This window comes from Taudactylus pleione, unplaced genomic scaffold (assembly GCF_031769625.1).
Source record: "Taudactylus pleione unplaced genomic scaffold, aTauple2 ptg000066l, whole genome shotgun sequence".
Classification (NCBI taxonomy): Eukaryota; Metazoa; Chordata; class Amphibia; order Anura; family Myobatrachidae; genus Taudactylus; species Taudactylus pleione.
The window spans coordinates 16,525,416-16,548,684 of NW_028284468.1; the positions used below are offsets into that span (position 1 = coordinate 16,525,416).

At 42.7% G+C, this 23,269-nt stretch overlaps 1 pseudogene; it reads right to left on the reverse strand.

The window, feature by feature from the left end:
- Window positions 1-21,428: 21,428 nt before the first annotated feature.
- On the reverse strand, window positions 21,429-22,758 carry LOC148534478 (uncharacterized; annotated as a pseudogene).
- Window positions 22,759-23,269: the final 511 nt, after the last annotated feature.

Here is a 23,269-nt window from a genome sequence, read left to right on the forward strand (position 1 = left end):
ACAGTATCCTAATGCTACTCTGCCAACCATTTATTTGTCGTAACTACGCGTGTACCAATACCGGAAGTATTTCCCACTTGCAATAATACTGCGTACAAGTTCAGAATCGATAGACTCACTATCAGCTCTGTGTGAAAAGTTCATTGTCTAATTGTTCCAGGTCACCTGCCAATTTCATGGTTTTCTGATATTTGTGATATTTAAGCATACCAGGGATCTATCTACATGGTACTGGTGGAGCTTAAGACTAGGGGGCCTAGATATATTAAATTTCTTGTCCATCGGTCTTCCCCCATGTAATTTTTACCTCTGCTAACTTTAATGGTTATGGCACTGTCGAAGCCGGATGAGTGGCTGAGACCAAATCTTTTAAATTAATATCTGGCAACGCCATTTTGCGTCGCCTCTAATGATGCCATTTTGCGTCGTCAGCACGATACAATTGTGTATGACGCTATACTTGGTTATTAGCATGGTGAGTCTGTTTTGCTACTGCATATTGTTGAAAGTCCAAACAAAAGCTATACACACATTAGATAATACATATAAAATATACAAGACGCACAACGCACATTTGCGCTGTACATCAAAGCCTACAGATAAGCACAAAACACATAGACACACAATGCATACTAGCGAAAGTACACAATATTCTCACACTCACACATGCACGCACTTATAAAAAGGTTCCCTCACATTAAGCTTGATATTAGAGGTTTTATTAGCAAATGCTTATGTTGTGAAATGTAATGTATATGATATTTAAGGTACAGAAACTAGTAGACAAGTCATGTTTGGTACCATTCTAAATCCCTGTTTATTCGCAGATCTCTGGTTCTATCGGCAAGGAGATCACATCATGCATCCACAAGTTATGAATCATAGGGAATTAGTGATTAGAATGTATACCTCTGTATGTAGTGTCTTTGGCTAGTTTAAACCAGTTCTTCGGCGGGAAAACCACACAAAGAAACTTCTGAGGAACTGGGACATACACTAGTGACACTGTATGAACTGACCTATGGCCTGCATCGTACCAGAATGTCCAGGAGTAAGAACCAATGGAAATCTGTCAACTGGTCTCTTTGTTAGAGCTGAACTCTGTAAGTACTGATTATAGTATACAGCCATTCTCCTTGGATGACCACAGGCTTCTGGATAGATGACTGGATACTGGGACCAGTGCGCACGCGTATGTATCGGCTTGTACCTTGTATTTATTTGCTTTTTGCGCTAATTGTTTAGATCACAGTGCGTTATACTTTTCCTTGAATAATATAACTTTTTATGCTTTGGAACCACAATTGGTTGGAAAGCATTTATTTCTTATGCGACTTGCAGCGCTATATAGCGACATTTAGGTATAGAGATTAAGGGGTATCAATAGTCGGGGGCTCATAGTTTTGGTGTCATGTTATCAAGGGTTCGCATGATAGCATACGGATCTTGATTTCTCAACAAAGGGTGGAAGAAGGCACCATACGCAGGAGAGAACGCACTGTGTTCAAAACCTGTACCATCTAGTGTTGTGAAACCGATATCCGTTATTGTGTGATTTCAAGTTCAAGGAGTGCTGACAAGGATCTGGGAACGGGAGAGAAAAGTTAATTTCTTTCATTGTCTGTCTTGGCGCTAGAGTGTGAGTCGCACAATAGCGTATGCGTGTTTCCTGTATTGCTGCCACATGTTCAAAAAATCGTTTTGATAGTATTGTTGTATTGATAGCGTGATTACATTGTTTAAAACCTCTGAATCATACTGCCATGTTAGCGAAAAGTCTATTTTCTGCACAGAAAACTAAAGGTGTATTAAAGCAAACGTGTGATTGTAATGTGAATAGGTACTGTGTGTCAGGCCTATACTAGGTACCATGTGCTGGAACTAAAGACTCGGTAGGTGTCTGACGAGGCAGAAAGCTACTGAGTACATATACATAGCAGGTGTATTGCAGCGAGGACAGGGATTTTGTACCTCGAAGAAAACAAGGGGTTTTTGAAATTTGGCCCCCAATAGTAGTCACAGAGCCCATTGATCAGTTAGGTTCTCTGGACACTACTACTGGACCGCACAGTTGGGTAGACTGTGATTGTGACTTGGGGTGTAGTGGAGGAAATCACTGGAAAGGGTAAGTGTTATTGGAACACTTAAATGCTAATGGGAGAGTACTCAAAAAGGGATAAGCTACTGGACAAAGCTTGTGTTAATGGTGTCCAGAAAGACAGAATAATCACATAGGCGCTATTCTGCTCCTCGTTGTGCACGCTGTCCACAATGCCTAGCGGGCCAGTTGTGCACAACGGGAAAGGAGTACGTGAACGTAGCTCTATAGGAACATTCACCAGGCCACATTCTCTAGTGACAAGCTGCTTAGCGTTTTTCCAGATGGGTGCTAAGCAGATGCTGGGAATGGCAGACTATGTGCTGCTTGTGGAAGGGCCGACAGGTTCGGCAAGGCATATAATGTATACAAAGTATGGTGCGTATGCAACTGCGTACTGTAATGTATGGGTTAAGATGACCAAGAGATGTGTGAAACCTTATCCTAAAATTGGCAGTTTTGATGTGGAGGTGTTGAATAATGTTAGAGATAGCATCTGTGTGGTGAAATCTCTAAAGAAACGAGTAAAGTATAATGATTGTTTGAAATTATGGCAGCATAAGGGGAAAATGTGGTTGAGTGGCATGCTCGCGCCACTAAGTAGCGTCGCGAGCACTACGCAGAAGAGTGTGCACGCGATGCAAACAGCATTGCTCACGCACCACAAGGGAGCGCAAACACGATACTAGCTAGCGTCAGGTGTGCACCGCAAAAGAGCATACACGCACCGCTAGGTAGCGGTGCCAAAGGTATAGATATTAGCACATGCACACCTCCACTGCCCTATGCGGCTGAAGGTGACGGTACAGCCGATATAAAAAATTATAAAAATGTAACAAGTAATTTGTACCCTATCCTGAGTAATCATAAGGAAAATGTGTGTGTAGATGATGAACCTGTTCAAATGTCAGCCATTGCATATGCAGTAAATCTGTTAGAAACGGCACTGAACCCAGAAAGGGAAGTGATCCCACCAGCTGTATCAGTAGAAGGGATCCCATCAGTTGTATTAGCAGTGGAAATTGATGAAGGTAGTTCAGTGCGTTGTAGTAACAGATTGAACCCCCAGAGTACTAAGGTAAAAGTTCCCGTAGGTAACCTTAAAAACAGCAAAGTGGTAGGCTTCCATCCTGTCCGGACAATAACAGTTCCAAATGGGAATCTGGACGGAAATGGTGTAGTACCCAAGAAATAGGCAAACTCCAAAAATCCTTCAATATCCATTAAAACCAGAGGTAGTGCTAGGGGTTTATCCAATAATTGAGAGGTTGTTACAACAGGGGATTTTAATTCGTACAGCTAGCCCAGCTAATAGTCCCATTTTTCCAGTGAAGAAGGCTGAGGGCAGGGGCTATAGGTTAGTACAGGGCCTTAGGGGTGTAAACAAAGTAGTTGATAGCCACTTCCCCGTAGTGCTCAATCCAGCTGTCATCCTCATGCAAATTCCATCTGCAACCCATTTCACTGTCATTGACCTATGTTCTGCCTTCTTCTCTGTCCCTCTGCACCCTGACTGTCAATATCTCTTTGCATTCACCTGCAGAAGGGTCCAATATACATGGACATGATTACCCCAGGGTTTCATAGATAGCCCCAGTATTTTTTTCTCAAGCCTTACACGAATGGATCTGTTCTAATTCAATATGTAGACAATTTGTTGTTGTGCTCTGATTCATTTATGTCATGTTTAAATGATACTAAACTATTGTTGCTTCATCTCTCACAGACAGGACACAAGGTTGCTAAGGACAAATTACAGCCATGCCAGACTAAGGTTAAATACTTGGGACACTGTCTAACCCAGGGGCTATGACATTTGACAAATGACAGAATACAGGCCATACAGACCAAGACACTGCCGCAAAACCAGCAGCAATTCCGTACCTTCTTAGGCATGTGTGGATACTGCAGGACGTGGATCCCATGTTTTTCTATTTTGGCATTACCTTTGCAGGAATTGTTGTCATCCTCAAAACCCAACCGTGTCACACACACTGAGGAAACAGAGCAGGCTTTCCTTAACCTAAAGGACAGTTTGATGAAAGCACCTGCATTGGGAATACCAGATTCTGAAAAACCTTTTGATTTATATTGTATGGAGGCTAATGGCTCTGCTGCAGGTGTCCTCACACAAAAACATGGTGATGCTAGTAGACCTGTAGCATATACAGTGCACAATTGGACACTGTGGCAAGATCACTCCCAACGTGTTTAAGAAGTGTAGCAGCAACCGCTCTTCTAGTCAATAAGAGCAAGGACGTAGTATTAGGTCATGATATAATTGTTTATACACCACATGCTGTATCTGCGTTGCTGAATTCTGCCCAAACCAGACATGTTTTTTCAGCTAGGTTCACGAAATGGGAACTAGCTCTAATGGCACCTGCAAATATCAGTGCAGTACATTAAACCCAGCAACATACTTACCATATGTGCCTCAGGATGCACAAAGGGTGGAGAGAGGTGAGTTGCTGGTTGAAGGTGAGTTTTGCAGGTATACTGACACACATGATTGTATGGAATATTTGAATCAGACCTTTACTGCAAGACCTGACATACGTGATACAACATTAGAAAATGTAGATGTGACATTTTACAGGGATGGGAGTAGTCATAGACAAACTGACACAGGAGAATTATGCACAGGTTATGCTGTTGTAGATGACGAGGATGTTGTAGAAGCCGGACCACTTGGTCCACCTCATTCAGCACAGGTGGCTGAACTGGTGGCATTAAGGAGAGCGTGTGAGCTGGCAGAAGGTAAGTCAGCTAAAATCTACACTAACTCTAGATATGCCTTCGGGGTAGTACACAATTTTGGAGCTCTTTGGCGTCTTCAAAATTTTATGACAGCAGCAGGCACACCAGTTGCACACTCATACCACATAAAAGCACTCTTGACAGCGATCCAACTGCCAAAGGCAGTAGCTGTCATTAAATGTAAAGCCCATACATGCGAAGAAGATCCGGTGTCACTGGGCAATAACAGAGCAGACGAAGCTGCTAAAAGGGCAGCAGGGTTAAAAGTAAACATGCAAATTGATAAAATATGGTTTTCCAAATGATTGAAACCCAGAAATTAATTGAGATGCAAAATTTGTGTTCCATACTGGAAAAGGCAGTCTGGAGATCAAAGGGATGTGGTCAGGAGTCCTCTGGACTCTGGAGAGATGGACAAGGTAAGCCGGTGGCACCCAAGGCATACTACCCAAGCTTGGCTGAGGCAGCAAGTTGGTCAGGGCGTATTGGTGGGTGTGCACCAGGTTTCTCTTCCCAAGCTGAAAAGAGGGCAATGTCCTGCCTAACCTGCTTGAGGAAAAACATTGGGAAGACAATACCAACTGAGCCATCTTATATCCCTCCAACAGACGGTCCTTTTCAGGTAATACAAATTGATTTCATCCAATTACCACCCTGCAGGAATCTCAAGTATGTATTAGTTTGTACTGATGTGTTTTCTAATTGGGTAGAGGCATATCCAGCTGCCACTAATACTGCTGTTTTTACTGCTAAAAAAATTGTTCAGGAATTTGTATGCAGATACGGTATCCCTAGAATCATAGAAAGTGACAGGGGTACTCATTTCACTGGAGATGCTTTCCAGAACATGTGTAAGTTAATGGGTATTAATAGTAAACTTCACACCCCCTACCGACCGCAAGCCAGCACGAAAGTGGAGAGAGTGAACGGTACTATTAAGAACAAACTGAGCAAAATCATGGCTGAAACTGGATTAGGATGGCCAGAAGCCTTACTGCTAGTCCTCCATAGCATCAGGACCACTCCTAGATCTCCTCTTAATCTGTCCCCCTTTGAGATACTGTTTGGGAGACAACCTCATTTGATTATAAGTCCACAGGATGATCTGAAGAGTAATAACGAAGTTACTGTGAAATATCTCATAACAATGAGTAGACAGTTGAAACAGCAGCAACAGAAATTGAAAATGTTGTATCCTGACATGCCTGAAACAAACTGTCATGATGTTGAACCTGGAGAATATATTATGATCCGAAATTTCTTACGTTCTGGTTGTTTGACAGATCGGTGGGAAGGTCCATATCAAGTGTTACTGACAAGTATGACATCGTTGAAAGTAGCATAGAGAGATACCTGGGTCCATTCCACTCACTGCAGAAAGGTCAACCACCCGGAGGAGATACAAGGCAGAGTCGAGATAGATAACGTGGACCTGTCGATTGCGAGCCTGTTCCGGGAGAGTTAGAGACTGCAGTGGAACACCTGAGCTAGGGAAATTTGCAGACCACTATTCCAGCAATGGAGTGGCGGGCTGGGTTTGTGTTTCCTTCCAGGGTTCTCATCATACTCATTTGTTTCAGGATTTTCTGTTTCTGTGACGGAGGACAGATGATGGAGAGGGAGGTTGAAGGTGATATCGATGGAGTGGGGTTAGGAGGAGCAATAAAACAATCAGGGCGGTATATGGCAAAACTCAGTACAGTAATTGTTACAAGATCTGTTATCCTAGAAACTTGGAGTCAGTGTGAAGGTCTATTGTCTGAGGTATACTGTATGTGTGCGGACTGTGGATCCCTAATTGATGAAAAGTGCATCCAACGATGCCAATCCAAGAATAATCTGCATTTAGAGGATTACCATTCCTTAGTGGGTAAGGTTTTAAACCAGACTGAATGTTGGGTGTGCACTCACGTGCCTCAGGGACAACATAATGTAGGTTTAGTACCATTCCCATTAAATGTCTCGGAGGTTCATGGATTACAGAAAGGGAATACGCTGGACGGGAAATTCATTACGTCCAAACCTCCAAATTTTAAGCTCCACCAGTATCAAGTAGATAGATCTCTCTTATGTTTAAACATCACCAATTTCAACAAACAAGGAAGTTGGGAGGTGACCGGGAAAAACCAGACAATGACCTTTTCATACAGAGCTGATAACGAACCACTAGATGATAAACTTGTATGTGACATTATTACCAGTGGGAGATATTTCTGGTATAGGTATACTCGTAGTCCCATCAAGGAAATGGTTGGCAAAGTACCAGTAGGGTACTGTGCAGTTATTATACAACCGGAGACATGTACCAGTCAAATGGGAGAACCTGGGATAGGATCCTATTCAGAGAAATGTGTTTAATGGTAATGATGCATTCTATACCTTATGTACTCCCAGACGATGTATATTTTATATGTGGAAGGAAAGCGTACAAGTGGCTCTCTCCGAGTTCTGAAGGTTTATGTTATCTAGGAAGGGTACTTCCAGAGGTTATGACCCTTACACATGGTGAAATGCTGGGTATTTATAAAAACACACCATCCCCATATCTTCATACACAGTATGAACACAGAGACAAAAGAAACATGATACCTGGTAAAGTACATACAGCCACACAGTTGATTAACGAAACAACTGGCTTCCAAATTTTGGTAGCATTAGATCCCACCAGGATCACTCAGGGTACTTTAAATTTTAGATACATCCAAGACCTTGCTAAATTAATAGATAATATCACCGAGATGTGTGATGACACGTTTAGGTACACAGGTAAGGAGCTACAGGCCTATAAGAAAGAACTTGTGCAACTTAGACTAGTGTTAAACTATTTAACAGCTGTTACTGGTGGATACTGTGTGACTCTGGCCACCCAAATTGGTGTTAAGTGTTGCATGTACATCACAAATAATACTAGTGATCCCAAGGAGGTGATAGACCGGAAGATGGATGAGATTCTGCAGCTGAAATGGGAATTTTGAAAGAACCATAATACCTCATTGACTGAGATGGAGGAAAAAGTAGGAGTGGTTCTCATGGTTGAACCCTGTAAAATGGTTTTCCGGTCTAGGAGAGTGGGTCCAGGAAATGGTTGCTAGTGTAGGTAAGCTCCTGATCCTCATATTGGTTGTCAACTTAGTAATTGGCTTTTGTGTCAGATGTGTTCCTACTGTGTTGAAGTGTGAAAAATTTACTGCTAAGGCAAATAGGGAGAATGAAATTATGATGGTGGTTAGTAGTAATAGTATGAATATCAAGGTTAATGAAGAACTGCATTACAATCCTGAACTAGAATGTACCATTAGATGATGAAAGGTGGATAGATTCAGCCATGCATGAAAAGTATTATTGAATGTTATTCTAAACATCTTAAATAATGAAGTCCCTATCCCCTTCAAGACTTCCTTTATAGGTTATGTGCATCCCCACATCTTTCCCATGATCTTCAGAGATCTGCCGTGTGCGTATTTTATAGTGTATGACTGAGTTGATTAAGACTAAAGTGTGATAGCGCTTTGGTTGCTATCAAAAGGTGGACTGTCGAAGCCGGATGATTGGCTGAGACCAAATCTTTTAAATTAATATCTGGCAACGCCATTTTGCGTCATCAGCATGATACCATTGTGTATGACGCTATACTTGGTTATTAGCATCGTGAGTCTGTTTTGCTACTGTATATTGTTGAAAGTACAAACAAAACCTATATGCACATTAGATAATACATATAAAATATACAAGACGCACAACGCACATTTGCGCTGTACATCAAAGCCTATAGATAAGCACAAAACACATAGACACACAACGCATACTAGCAAAAGTACACAATATTCTCACACTCACACATGCACACACTTATAAAAAGGTTCCCTCACATTAAGCTTGATATTAGAGGTTTTATTAGCAAATGCTTATGTTGTGAAATGTAATGTATATGATATTTAAGGTACAGAAACTAGTAGACAAGTCATGTTTGGTACAATTATAATCCCTGTTTATTCGCAGATCTCCGGTTCTATCAGCAAGGAGATCGCATCATGCGTCCGCAAGTTATGAATTATAAGGAATTAGTGATTAGAATGTATACCTCTGTGTCTTTGGCTAGTTTAAACCAGTTCTTCGGCGGGAAAACCACACAAAGAAACTTCTGAGGAACTGGGACATACCCCTAGTGACACTGTATGAACTGACCTATGACGTGCATCGTATCAGAATATCCAGGAGCAAGAACCAATGGAAATCTGTCAACTAGTTTCTTTGTTAGAGTTGAACTCTGTAAGGTATATAACCTGAGTACTGATTATAGTATACAGCCATTCTCCTTGGATGACCACAGGCTTCTGGATTGATGACTGGATACTGTGACCAATGCGCACGCATATGTATCGGCTTGTACCTTTGTATTTACTTGCTTTTTGCGCTAATTGTTTAGATCACAGCGTGTTATACTTTTCCTTGAATAATATAACTTTTTGTGCTTTGGAACCACAATTGGATTGGAAAGCATTTATTTCTTATGCGACTTGCAGCACTAAATAGCAACATTTAGGTATAGAGATTAAGGGGTATCAATAGCACTAATCCGGAATTACTATGTCCTCGAGGTACTTGTGAGCACACCCAACATTCAGTCTGGTTTAAGACCTTACCCACTAAGGAATGGTAATCCACTAAAGGATGCCCACCCAAATACAGGTTACTCTTGGACTGGCATCGTTGGATGCATTTCTCATTAACTAGGGATTAACTCACAAATAAATACCCAAATGTCGCTATTTAGCGTTGCAAGTCGCACAAGAAATAAATGCTTTCCAGACTTTGAGTGTGGTTCCAAAGCACAAAAAAGTTATTATTCACATTAAAAAGAATTAGTTACACATCTTGATCTAAATACAATTTAGCGCAAAAGATTATACATTCAAAGGTACAGTCGATACACACGCAAGCGCTCTGGACCCAGATTTTCCGGCATCAAACGTGAAGCCTCCGTCAAAAGAAAGAATATGATGACTGACTACTGGACATAGAGCACTTGAATATATACCCTACAGAGAGTGAACAGTACAATAGAAATGAGTTGGCATAATGCCATTGGTTCTTGCTCTTGGTTCTTCTGTTACGATACAGTTCATAGGTCAGTTTGTACAGTGGTAGTTCAGCCCTCCAATGGCTCTTTGTGTGTGTTTTAACTAATCAATAGACACTACATACAAAGTACATTCTAACACCTAATTCTCTATAATCCATAACTTGCAGACGCATGTTGCGATTTCCTTACCAAGGGAACCGGAGATCTGCAAATAGACAGTGGTTTAGAATGGTACCAAACATGGTCTGCTTATCATGTACTAAACCTTAGATATCAAATACATACATTTTACATCATAATTAATAACTTTAATATAAACCTTAATGTGCAGTAACCTTTTATGAGTGCGTGTATATTTATGATTATATGTAAGTATGCGTTGTGTGTCTTCACGTAGCGTAAAAGGTGCGCTGTATGCAGGGGTTGTGTACAGTGCAAAACATGCGCTGTGTGTGTGTATGTTTTTATTTACAATAGCAACTGTGTATATGTGTGCACGCATTGTGGATACACATGCGATTGTTTAAGTGTATATATATATATATATATATATATAAATATACATATATATTATATATATATATATATATATAGATATATATATATATATATATATATATATATAGCTTTAAACAGTAACTGGTTTTATTATTACTTCTGTCTGAACTAAGTTATCAGAGATGGCCAGCGGACACTTGATGGAATCACAATGTAATCAAAGGCCTCTTCAGCCTACTTGGAAATGCAAGTTCGTTTAGGCATACAATGATAGTCAGACTTAAAGACAATGGTTCAGTTAAAACATTCGTCTGCACCTCACAGTATCTTTGTGTGTTCCAATTACTAGTCCCATGCATGTCCACAAGACTTGTCTGTCAGCACGTAATATAAAAAGTCTTTAAATATATGTATATTCATGATTTTGTAAAGACTTTAACAGTGTGCAGTAACACGGTAGATGTACACAATGCTAAAATAGCGCCGTGCACAATAATATTATACTGACTATGCCAGATGGCATTTTGCAGACAACGCAAACTGGGGTAGTGCAAATAATATTTTTACAATTTAGGTCTCAACCAACCATCCGGCTTCGACACAGTATTCCTGAGACAATAACCCCTCAGACCGTCTCCAAGTTTCATGACTAACAGATCTCTTAACCATTCCTGTTGTTACGATCCTCTAGCAATTTGCTAGGACCGAGATGGAGGTATTGGAGACACGTGGCACATAGAAGAACAGTCACAAGCAGAATATTAGAATAATGGCAGTTTACTTAATAAAAGATATGGTGGACCAGGAGGGCCAGTACAAACACAACATGTCCATGAAGTAATAAGGAGCTGAAGCAATAGGACACTCAATAGAATATTCTGTAGACTTATAGTCCAAACTAAATTTGTTAAATGGCCAGGAGGCCTAGTTGACAGCGAAGCTTGAAACGTGGTGTAGAAGCAGGATTGCTGGAAGGCCTGGAGGGCCTAGTAGACAGCGATGCTTGAAACGTGGTGTTGAAGCAGGATTGCTGTGTGGCCTGGAGGGCCTAGTAGACAGCGATGCTTGAAACTTGGTGTTGAAGCAGGATTGCTGTATTGCCTGGAGGGCCTAGTAGACAGTGATGCTTGAAACGTGGTGTTGAAGCAGGATTGTTGTATGGCCTGGAGGGCCTAGTAGACAGCGATGCTTGAAACGTGGTGTTAAAGCAGGATTGCTGTATGGCCTGGAGGGCCTAGTAGACAGCGATGCTTGAAACTTGGTGTTGAAGCAGGATTGCTGTACGGCCTGGAGGGCGTAGTAAACAGCGATGCTTGAAATGTGGTGTTGAAGCATGATTGCTGTATAGCCTGGAAGGCCTAGTAGACAGCAATGCTTGAAACGTGGTGTAGAAGCAGGGTAGCTGTATGGCCTGGAGGGCTCTGCAGACAGCGAAGCTTGAACCCAGGGTACTTGGGTCACTTAGAAGCCGGTGAGCAGAATACACGGAGCATGTACAAATTATAGTCCGGATTCACAGAAAGCAGGTTGCATAACCAAAAGTTCCAAATGAAAACTCTATAGCCGACAGGGCGGCGACAGTCCAGGAAGTTCAAATAGGATCAGCTGCCAATCAGGCAACACTAGGAGGAAACATGTGAAATCCTCTGACGTCTGGGTCTCCTAGCAACCGGCAACCTAGAAGCATGGTCAGGAGCAGGAGGAATACTGTCAGGAGACAAGTCCTGGACTGGACTTGTAACAGTACCCCCCCTTGACGTGGGGTTGAAGAACCCCAAGATGCAGGTTTATCAGGAAACTTCTGAAAGAAAAGTCTTTTCAGTCTGGGAGCATGGAGTGCATCTTCCGAAACCCAAGAACGTTCCTCTGGGCCGTAACCCCTCCAAAGAACCAAAAACTGTACTCTACCTCTGGAGAACTTGGAGTCCAGAATTCTTTCAACAACAAATTCCTGTTGACCATGGACAGTCACTGGACCAGGTTTGGCACTAGGCTTACTTCCAAATCTCGTGGAAGAAAAAACGGTTTTGTGGAGAGAGCAATGAAAAGTGTTGTTAATACGTAAAGAATTGGGTAGTTGCAACTTGAAAGCTATGAGATTCACTTGAGCAATGATGCGAAAAGGCCCGATTAATCTAGGTCCCAATTTATGAGTTGGTTGGCGCAGCTTGATATTCTTAGTAGAAAGCCAGACCAAATCTCCCTTTTTCAATAAACACGGTCTTCGATGCCTGTCAGCAATACTCTTGGAACGAAGAGAAACTTTGCAGAGACTTTGATGAACTTTGCTCCAAATACGGCGAAGCTGAAACACAGATGATGGAGTAGACACACTGGAAACATTAGGTTCAAAGGAGTTAGCTCTGGGATGCTGACCGGTGACACAGAATAATGGAGACACAGATGAAGCTGAATGACAAGCATTGTTGAACACAAACTCTGCCAGAGGCAAATGCAGGATCCAATCTGAATGACATTTGGAAATGAAACAACATTAATATTGCTCCAGAGACTGGTTGGCATGTTCCGTCTGACCATTGGACTGTGGATGATATCCTGAAGAGAGGCTGATAGAAATACCCATCGAGGAACAAAATGCTCTCCAAAATTGTGCAATGAATTGAGTGCCACGATCAGACACAATATCTAAAGGCAATCCATGAAGTCTAAAAATGTGTTGCATAAATAATGAAGAAAGTTCTCTGGCCGATGGCAGCTTGGACAAAGGAACAAAGTGTGCCATTTTACTAAATCAGTCCACAACCATCCAGACAACCGAACATCCAGAGGAAACTGGAAGATCCACAATGAAGTCCATGGCAATGTGCATGCAAGGTCTCTTAGGTGTAGACAACGGAAGAAGAAGACCAGGAGGAGCTGTACGAGGAGTCTTATTATGGGCACAGACTTCATATGCTAACACAAACTCACGGACATCTTTAGCTAAGGATGGCCACCAGACAGAACGAGAGAGAATGTCCATAGTCTTAGTAATGCCTGGATGACCAAAGGCTTTTTTAGAATGAAAATCCAGAAGGACAGTTTTCCTAAGTCTCACAGGAACAAAAAGAAGATGAGCAGGAACATTCGATGGAGCTTCAGATTGGCATCTCTGGAGTGTCTCAGCTAGAGTCCGGGTTAAGGCAAAATGAATGAAATCTTTAGGAATGATGGGTTCTTCAGAAATGGAGACTTGTTGGTCAGAGAAGAAACTTCTGGAGAGAGCATCAGCTTTAACATTTTTATAACCAGGACGGAAGGAAATAACAAAATTAAAACGAGTAAAAAATAAAGCCCAACGTGCTTGTCTGGAATTGAGACGCTTAGCTGTTTCAATATAGGCCAGATTTATATGATCAGTGAGAACTGTGACTTGATATTTGGCCCCCTCAAGCCAGTGTCTCCAATCTTCAAAAGCCCACTTAATGGCTAGCAATTCTCTGTTCCCCACATCGTAATTACGTTCAGCAGTGGCAAATTTGCATGAAAAAAAAGCACATGGATGCAATTTCTTATCTGGAGGACTTCTTTGAGAAAGAATTGCTTCAGCCCCAACCTCTGATGCATCAACTTCCAAAATAAATGGCAACTCAGGATCAGGATGACGTAGAACAGGTGCATATTAAAGGCAGTCTTCAGAACTTCAAAGGCCTGGATAGACTTCAAAGGCCAATTAGCTGTATCCGCTCCTTTCTTGGTAAGGTCCACAATAGGAGCCACAATGGTAGAGAAAGAATTGATAAATCTCCGGTAATAATTAGCAAATCCAAGGAAACGCTGGATGCCCTTCAAAGTATTGGGCTGAACCCATTCAAGAACTGCTTTGAATTTACTGTGATCCATTGAAAATCCCTCAGTAGAGATGATATAACCCAGAAAGGATACTTGAGCAACGTGGAATTCACATTTCTCCAATTTAGCAAAAAGGTGATGCTCACGAAGCTGTTGCAAAACCAAACGAACATGTTGAACATGGAGCTCTTCTGTCTTGGAGTAAATAAGGATATCATCCAAATAGACACCCACGAAAACACCCAGGAACTCTCGAAGGACGTCATTAATTAAATCCTGAAAAACAGCAGGAGCATTAGCAAGTCCAAATGGCATGACGAGGTACTCATAGTGACCTGAATGGGTGTTGAAAGCTGTCTTCCACTCATCACCTTCCTTAATGCGAATAAGGTTATAAGCGCCTCTGAGATCAATTTTGGAGAAAATTGTCACTTCTCTGAGTTGATCAAAAAGTACAGACATAAGAGGTAGCGGGTATGAGTTCTTGATGGTTATACTGTTAAGTCCTCTAAAGCCTATACATGGACATAGAGACCCATCCTTCTTTTGGACAAAAAAGAAGCCTGCACCGACCGGGGACTTGGATGGACGAATAAATTCTCTGGCTAAATCCTCTTTAATATAATCCTCCATAGCTATACTCTCATGAATGGACAGAGAATACAAACGGACTTTAGGCAACTTGACTCCAGGAACCAGATTGATGGCGCAATCATATGGTCGATGTGGAGGCAATGCATTAGCTTTTTGTTTAGAAACACATCAGCAAAATCCAAATATTGAGGAGGAATGCTACAAGCAGATGAAACTTCAGGACATTGTAGCATCCTCACACTGAGTGAAAGGCATGAGGACTGGCATTCAGGGCTCCACTTAATAATCTCCCTAGAGGACCAGTCAATGGATGGATTGTGTAATTTAAGGCACGGAAGGCCCAATACAATTGGAACCAAAGGACAATGCAAAAGAAAAAATGAAATGAGTTCAATATGTAAAACACCCACAGTAAGCCGAATAAGAGGTGTCTTAGCCTTAAGAGTTCCTTTAGAGATTAAGCCTCCATCCAGGCCACAAATGGAAACTTCTTGCTTTAATGGAACTGCAGGAATCTTTAACTTCTGAAAGAATGCATAGTCCATAAAATTAGCTGCTGCTCCACTATCCAAAAAAGCCAGTGTCTTGAACTGTTTATCAGCTAAATGAATGGATACAGGAATAAAGTACTGAATTCTTGGAGGAAATTGAGGCTAGACCTAAGTGTAATCCCTTCTGTACACTTAGGGCCTGATTCAGAGCCGAACGCTCTGACCAAAGCGCTCGCTCTGAATCAGTGCCCTCCTCCATGAAAATGGAGCGGCCTCCTGGCTGCTCGCATAGCTGTGGGTAACCACCCACAGCATATGCGAGCGACCATGATGATGGTCGCGATGGTCTTGACCATTGCGACCATCGGGCTTGCGACGGAGACCCTGCGGTAGGGTCTCGCTGCCGCAAGCCCTGGAGTGATTTTGGCTCTATCAGAGCCCAAATCACTCCCACTGACATCACTAATGATGTCAGTGGGTCCGGCTTCAGACGGTAGGCGTTCCCATGGGAACGCCTCCATCTGGCAGGCACGCCCCCGGCACGCCCACCAAAGGGGGCGTGCTGTCAATCAACATCGACAGCACGCCCCCTTTGGTGCGAGACCCGGAGCGATGGAGAGCCCGGAGCTCGCCGGGTCTCGCGCATGCGCACGGCGGAGCTCCCTCCGTCGTGCGCATGCGCAGTGGGGGAACATCGACCTGCTTGCGAGCGTCCTGCGCTCGCGAGCGGGTCTGAATGACCCCCTTAGACCCTACCTTTTAACGAATATCAAAGGACAGTCTTTTAAGGAATGAGCCTTGTCTCCACAGTATATACAGAGACCTTGTGAACATATACGCCTTTCTCCCTGAGACAGGAGAGAAGCTCCAACTTGCATAGGCTCCTCACGATCCAGTGAAGGGGACCACGAAGAATATCAGGGAGACCTAGTAGGCAACTGCTGCTCTCTCCGTCTTTCACGTAAACGACGGTCAATACGGATAACTGTCTGCATGAAGTCATCCAGAGTCTTTGCCGGGGAATGTTGTACAAGAATGTCCTTTATTACCTCAGAAAGACCAATCCGAAACTGACTACGCAAAGCTGAATCATTCCAGCCTGATTCCATTGCCCATCTACGAAATTCAGAACAATAATCCTCTGCAGCTTTTTGTCCCTGTTTAAGAGAGCAGAGCTTCGATTCTGCAAGTAATACCTTATCTGGGTCATCATACAACAGGCCCAGCTGGAGGAAAAAGGCATCCACAGTCTGAAGGGCAACATGTGAGGAAGGCAGTCCAAATGCCCATGTTTGCGGATCACCCTGAAGCAGGGAAATAATAAGTCCAACTCTTTGTGTCTCAGAACCAGAAGAGACTGGATGCATGTGGAAATAAAGTTTACAACTCTCACGGAAATTCACAAACAAGTTTCTGTCCCCAGCAAATCGATCAGGCAAGTTCATTTTGGGCGCATTAAGAGCAGCTTGTAATGAGGTAAGGACATCTTCAACATGAAGTGAGAGTTCATTAACTTTTTGAGTAAGAGTCTGAATTTGAGCTGCCAGAATTTGTGCTGGATTCTGCGTATGCTCCATCGTACTCCAAAGATTTGGTCGGCTATAATGTTACGATCCTCTAGCAATTTGCTAGGACCGAGATGGAGGTATTGGAGATACGTGGCACATAGAAGAACAGTCACAAGCAGAATATTAGAATAATGGCAGTTTACTTAATAAAAGATATGGTGGACCAGGAGGGCCAGTACAAACACAACATGTCCATGATGTAATAAGGAGCTGAAACAATAGGACAGTCAATAGAATATACTGTAGACTTATAGTCCAAACTAAAGTTGTTAAATGGCCAGGAGGCCTAGTTGACAGCGATGCTTGAAACGTGGTGTAGAAGCAGGATTGCTGGATGGCCTGGAGGGCCTAGTAGACAGCAATGCTTGAAATGTGGTGTTGAAACAGGATTGCTGTATGGCCTGGAGGGCCTAGTAGACAGCGATACTTGAAACATGGTGTAGAAGCAGGGTAGCTGTATGGCCTGGAGGGCTCTGCAGACAGCGAAGCTTGAACCCAGGGTACTTGGGTCACTTAGAAGCCAGTGAGCAGAATACACGCAGCATGTACAAATTATAGCTGGAAGTCTGGATTCACAGAAAGCAGGTTGCATAACCAAAAGTTCCACATGAAAACTGTACTGGACTTGTAACACCTGTACTGAATTTGACCATATACCGCCCTGATTGTTTTATCACTCTCTCTCCCGACCCCACTCCATTGACCTCACTACCGGCCTCCCTCTCTGTCATCTGTCTCTGTCACAGAAACAGGATATCCCGAAACAAATAAGGATGAGGAGAACCCTGGAAGGAAGCAAAGACACAAAAACAGCCCCCCACTCAATTGCTGGATTAGTGGTCTGCACACGCCTCTGGCTCAGGTGTTTTTACTGCAGATTCTAGCTCTCCCAGAACAGGCTCGCAATCGACAGGTCCACGTTATCTGTCTCGACTCTGCCTTGTATCTCCTTCGGGTGGTTGACCTTTCTGCAGTGAGTGGAATGGTCCCAGGTATCTCTTTCTGCTACTTTCAAATATGTCATACTTGTCATCAACACCTGATAAGGACTTTCCCATCGGTCTGTCAAACAACCTGAGCATAAGAAATTTTGGATCATAACATATTCTCCAGGTTCAACGTCACAACAGTTTGTTTCTGGCATATCAGGTAACAACATTTTCAATTTCTGTTGCTGCTGTTTCAGCTGTTTACTCATTTTTTATAAGATATCTCACAGTAACCTCATTATTACTATTCAAATCATCCTGTGGACTTATAATCAAATGAGGTTGCTTCCCAAACAGTATCTCAAAGGGGGACAGATTAAGAGGAGATCTAGGAGTGGTTCTGATGCTATGGAGGATGAGCGGTAAGGTTTCTGGCCATCCTAATCCAGTTTCAGTCATGATTTTACTCAGTTTATTCTTAATAGTACCGTTCACTCTCTCCACCTTCGCACTGGCTTGCGGTCGGTAGGGGTTGTGAAGTCTACTATTAATACCCAGCTTACACATGTTCTGGAAAACATCACCAGTGAAATGAGTACCCCTGTCACTTTCTATGATTCTAGGGATACCGTATCTGCATACAAATTCCTGAACAATCTTTTTAGCAGTAAACACAGCAGTATTAGTGGCAGCTGGATATGCCTCTACCCAATTTGAAAATACATCAGTACAAACTAATACATACTTGAGATTCCTGCAGGGTGGTAATTGGATGAAATCAATTTGTATTACCTGAAAAGGACCGTCTGTCGGAGGGATGTGGGATGGCTCAGTGGGTATCGTCTTTCCGACATTTTTCCTCAAGCAAGTCAAACAGGATATTGCTATCTTTCCAGCTTGAGAAGAAAAGCCTGGTGCACATCAATATGCTCTGACCAACTTGCACATACCTTCTTTTCCTAGGTGAGTCAGACCATGCGATGCCTCAGCCAAGTTTGGGTAATATGCCTTGAGAGCAACAGGCCTACCTTGTCCATCTCTCCAGAGTCCGGAGGACTCCTGAACACATACCTTCGATCTCCAGACTGCCTTTTCCTGTAGGGAACACAAATTTTGCATCTCAATTAATTTCTGCATGTCTATTGTCTGGAAGACCATCACATTATCAGTTGTTAAGTTTATGCGTAATCCTGCTGCCCAGATGGCAGCTTCATCTGCTCTGTTATTGCCCATTGACCCTGGGTCTTCTTCGCATGTGTGGGCTTTACATTTGATGATAGTTACTGCCTTTGGTAGCTGGATCGCTGTCAGGAGTCCTTTTATGTGGTATTAGTGTGTGACTGGTGTGCCTGCTGCTGTCATAACATTTCTAAGATGCAAAAGAGCCTCAAAATCATGCACTACCCTGAAGGCGTACCTAGAGTCAGTGTAGATATTAGTGGATTTACCTCTACCAGTTCACATGCTCTCCTTAATGCCACCAGTTCAGCCACCTATGCTAAGAGAGGTGGACCAATGGTTCAGCTTCTTCAACATCCTCATCATTTACAACAGCATAACCTGTGCATAATGCTCCTGTGTCAGTTTGTCTATGACAACTCCCATCCATGTAAAACATCAAATCTACATTTTCTAATGGTGTGTCACGTATGTCTGGTCTTGCAGTAAAGGTCTGATTCAAATACTCCATACAATAATATGTGTCAGTATACCTGCAAAACTCACCTTCAACCAGAGACTCACCTTCCTACACCCTTTGTGCATCTCGAGGCACATATGGTAAGTACATTGCTGGATTTAATGTACTGCACCATTTAATGGTTATATTTGCAGGTGCCATTAGAGCTAATTCCCATTTTGTGAACCTAGCTGAAGAAACATGTCTGGTTTGGGCAGAAATCAACAAGGCAGATACTGCATGCGGTGTATAGACAGTTGTATCATGTCCTAATACTACATCCTCGCTCTTATTTACCAGAAGAGCAGTTGCAGCTACACTTCTTAAACATGTTGGGAGTGATCTTGCTAGTGTCCAGTTGTGCACTGTAGTATGCTACAGGTCTGCTAGCATCACCATGTTTTTGTGTGAGGACACCTGCTGTGCAGCCATTAGCTTCCGTACAATATAACTCAAAGGCTTTTTCATAATCTGGTATTCCCAAGGCAGGTACTCTTGCCAGACTATCCTTAAGGTTAAGGAAAGCAGGCTCTGTCTCCTCAGTGTGTGTGACGCGGTCAGGTTTTGAGGATGAAACTAATTCCTGCAATGGTAATGCCAAAATAGAAAAATCTGGGATCCATGTCCTGCAGTATCCACACATGCCCAAAAAGGTACAGATTTGCTGCTGGTTTTGCGGCAGTGTCATAGCCTGTATGGCCTGTATTCTGTCAGTTGTCAAGTGTCGTAGCCCCTGGGTTAGACAGTGTCCCAAGTATTTAAATTTAGTCTGGCATGGCTGTAATTTGTCCTTTGCAACCTTGTGCCCTGTTTGTGAGAGATGAAGTAACAACAGTTTAGTATCATCTAAACATGACCTAAATGAATCAGAGCACAACAACAAATTGTCTACATATTGAATTAGAACAGACCCATTGCTTGGTTGAAAAGATTGCAAACAGTCGTGTAAGGCCTGAGAAAATACTGGGGCTATGAAACCCTGGGGAAATCGTGTCCATGTATATTGCACCCCTCTGTAGGAAAATGCAAATAGATATTGACAGTCAGGGTGAAGAGGGACAGAGAAAAATGCAGAACATAGATCAATGACAATGAAGTGGGTTGCCACACGGTGGAACCTGCATGAAGATGACAGCTGGATTGGGCACTACGGGGAATTGGCTCTCAACAACTTTGTTAACACCCCTAAGGTCCTATACTAATCTATAGCCCCTCCCACCAGCCTTCTTCACTGGAAAAATTGGACTATTGGCTGGACTAGCTGTATGAATTAAAATCCCCTGTTGCAGCAGCCTTTCAATTATGGGATATATCCCTAGGTCCACCTCTGGCTTTAATGGGTACTGAGGGATTTTTGGAGCTTGCCTACCACTCTTCAAATATACCATTACAGGAGATACATTTGCCATCAATCCAGTGTCCTGTCCATCTTTTGTCCAGAGGGAACCTGGTATTTGTAATAACATTTCTTTTACCTGAGATGGGCTTTGTTCTAGCACAGCAGAGTGTAACATTAACCTTTGTAGTGTATCCAAGATATCCTGTACCTCATGCGCAACCTTTTCCGGTATATCTAGGTATATACCATCAGGGGTACAGTATATAACACATCCCATTTTACACAGCAAATGCCTTCCCAGCAGGTTAGTAGGAGCTGCTGCTGCCAAGAGAAAGGAATGCTTGGTTTGCAGTGGCCCAATAGTAACTTCTGCAGATCTGGTTAGAGGGTAATGCTGTACCCTCCCCGTTACTCCCATTGCTGATATGGTTTTGTTGATGACCTGTAAATTAATAGGAGAATTTATCACTGATCTGGGCACCCCTGTATCTACAAGAAAAGTGTGTTTAATACTAGATATATCAACTGTCATTGTAGGTTCTCCCCTAGTATTCTCAGTTAACCTGACTGGCTGTAGACTACAGGTAGGACCTGACCCCTAGCTCTGACTGTCACTCTCCAGTAAAGTGTTTGCTGTCACTATGTAAGCAGGTAACTGTTGGAATCTTTCTGAATCTTGTGAGTGCTTTCTCTCTGTGTATCTGGGTGTTTCCTTCCTAGGTGGCCCCTGATTTCTCAATTTACAATCCCTTCTCATGTGTCCTACTTTATTACATTTATAACATCTTACTGTATAATTCCGCTGCTGATATGTGTTGTAAGACTGTGGCTGTGATCCCTCTAGAGCCTGAATGCTTACTGCCATTAACTTCTCACTCAGTGCCTCTTTCTTCCTGCCAATGTTCTTGTCATGTTATATGGTTGACTCTCTAAGTGCATCTACAGTAATCCCTCTCCAGTTAGGTAGAGAGGTTTGCACTCTGGTTTTTAGATTGTCTTTGAGACCATCCATTAGTACCATTACAGCTACTTCCCTGTGGTGTACATCATCCTTTATATCTGCTATCCCAGTGTACCGGGTTATTGCTAGCAGTGCTCAGGCAAAATAATCTGATGCCAATTCACTATCCTTTTGTTTAATAGTGAAAATTTTGCTCCAGTTCACTACCACTGGAAAGTATATGGCCAAAATGTGTTATTATACGCTTTATATTCACCTGATTATCCTCATCAGTTAAGGGTTCATCTTCCTCCAATACACAATCCTTAACAAACTTTTGCACATCAGTATTGGAAGGAAGGCAGGCCCTTAACACCACTCGCCAATCCTTATTGGTAGGCTCATGAGTATTACCCAAATCTTTAATAAATTTCTGGCATTTGGCTAACTCTTTCCTAGGGTCTGGGAAATCTGATATAATTGAATGTAATTCTGCTCTAGTCCATGGACAGAGCATTTCTACATTCCTGATAGGAACTACACCTTCTTTGTCTGGTTTCCCATTGGGAACTGCAATTGTACTGACAGGATGCATACTTACCACATCACTAGGTTCAGGAATTGCTGGACTTACTGTTTCAGTACTAAGAATGTTCCCTCTCCTACTACGCTCTACACTAGTCTCACCAATTTCAGCTGCTGCCCCTGCTGGTTGAATCACTGCCTTTCCTGGTCTCTGTTCAACATCTAGTAAATTAACAGCTTGGGAAATAGCTGAAATTACAATAGGTTCATCATCTTCTACAATTACATTTTCCTTGAGGTGACTTAAAACAGGGTATAGGATACTTATTACGATTTTTTTATTATTTTTAGTATCGGCTGTACTTCCACCTGCGGCCGCATAAGGCAGTGGCGGTGCACATCTACTATCTTCTTTATGCACAGTGACGCTACCTTGCAGCGTGGGTACGCTACCAGGCGGCATCTTGCTTTGCGGCATTAGTACGCTGCTTTGCGGCGTGCTACTATGCCACGTGTGTGCTCTATTTTGTGGTGTGAACACGCTACTTTGTGGCGTGTGCATGCTGCCTATTGGTGTGAGTACGCTGCTCTGCGATGCACATACACCACCATGCCACATGTTCTCCTCGTGCTGCCACAACTTTAAACAATCATTATACTTTACTCTTTTCTTTAGAGACTTGACTAAACATATGTTATATAACTTTATTTAGTACCTCCAAATCAAAATTGCCAACTTTGGGAAAGGGTTTCACACATCCCTTGGTCATCTTGACCCATATGTTGCAGTATACAGTTGCGTATGCGCCATACTTCTCATTCATTATATACCTTGCCGACCCAGTCGGCTCATTCATAAGCAGCATCTCATCGACCATCCCTAGCAACTGCTTAGCACCCATCTGGGACAATGCTTTGCTACCTTCGCTAGAGATTTCTACCGGTGGACGAATTACGACAAACTACGTCCACTC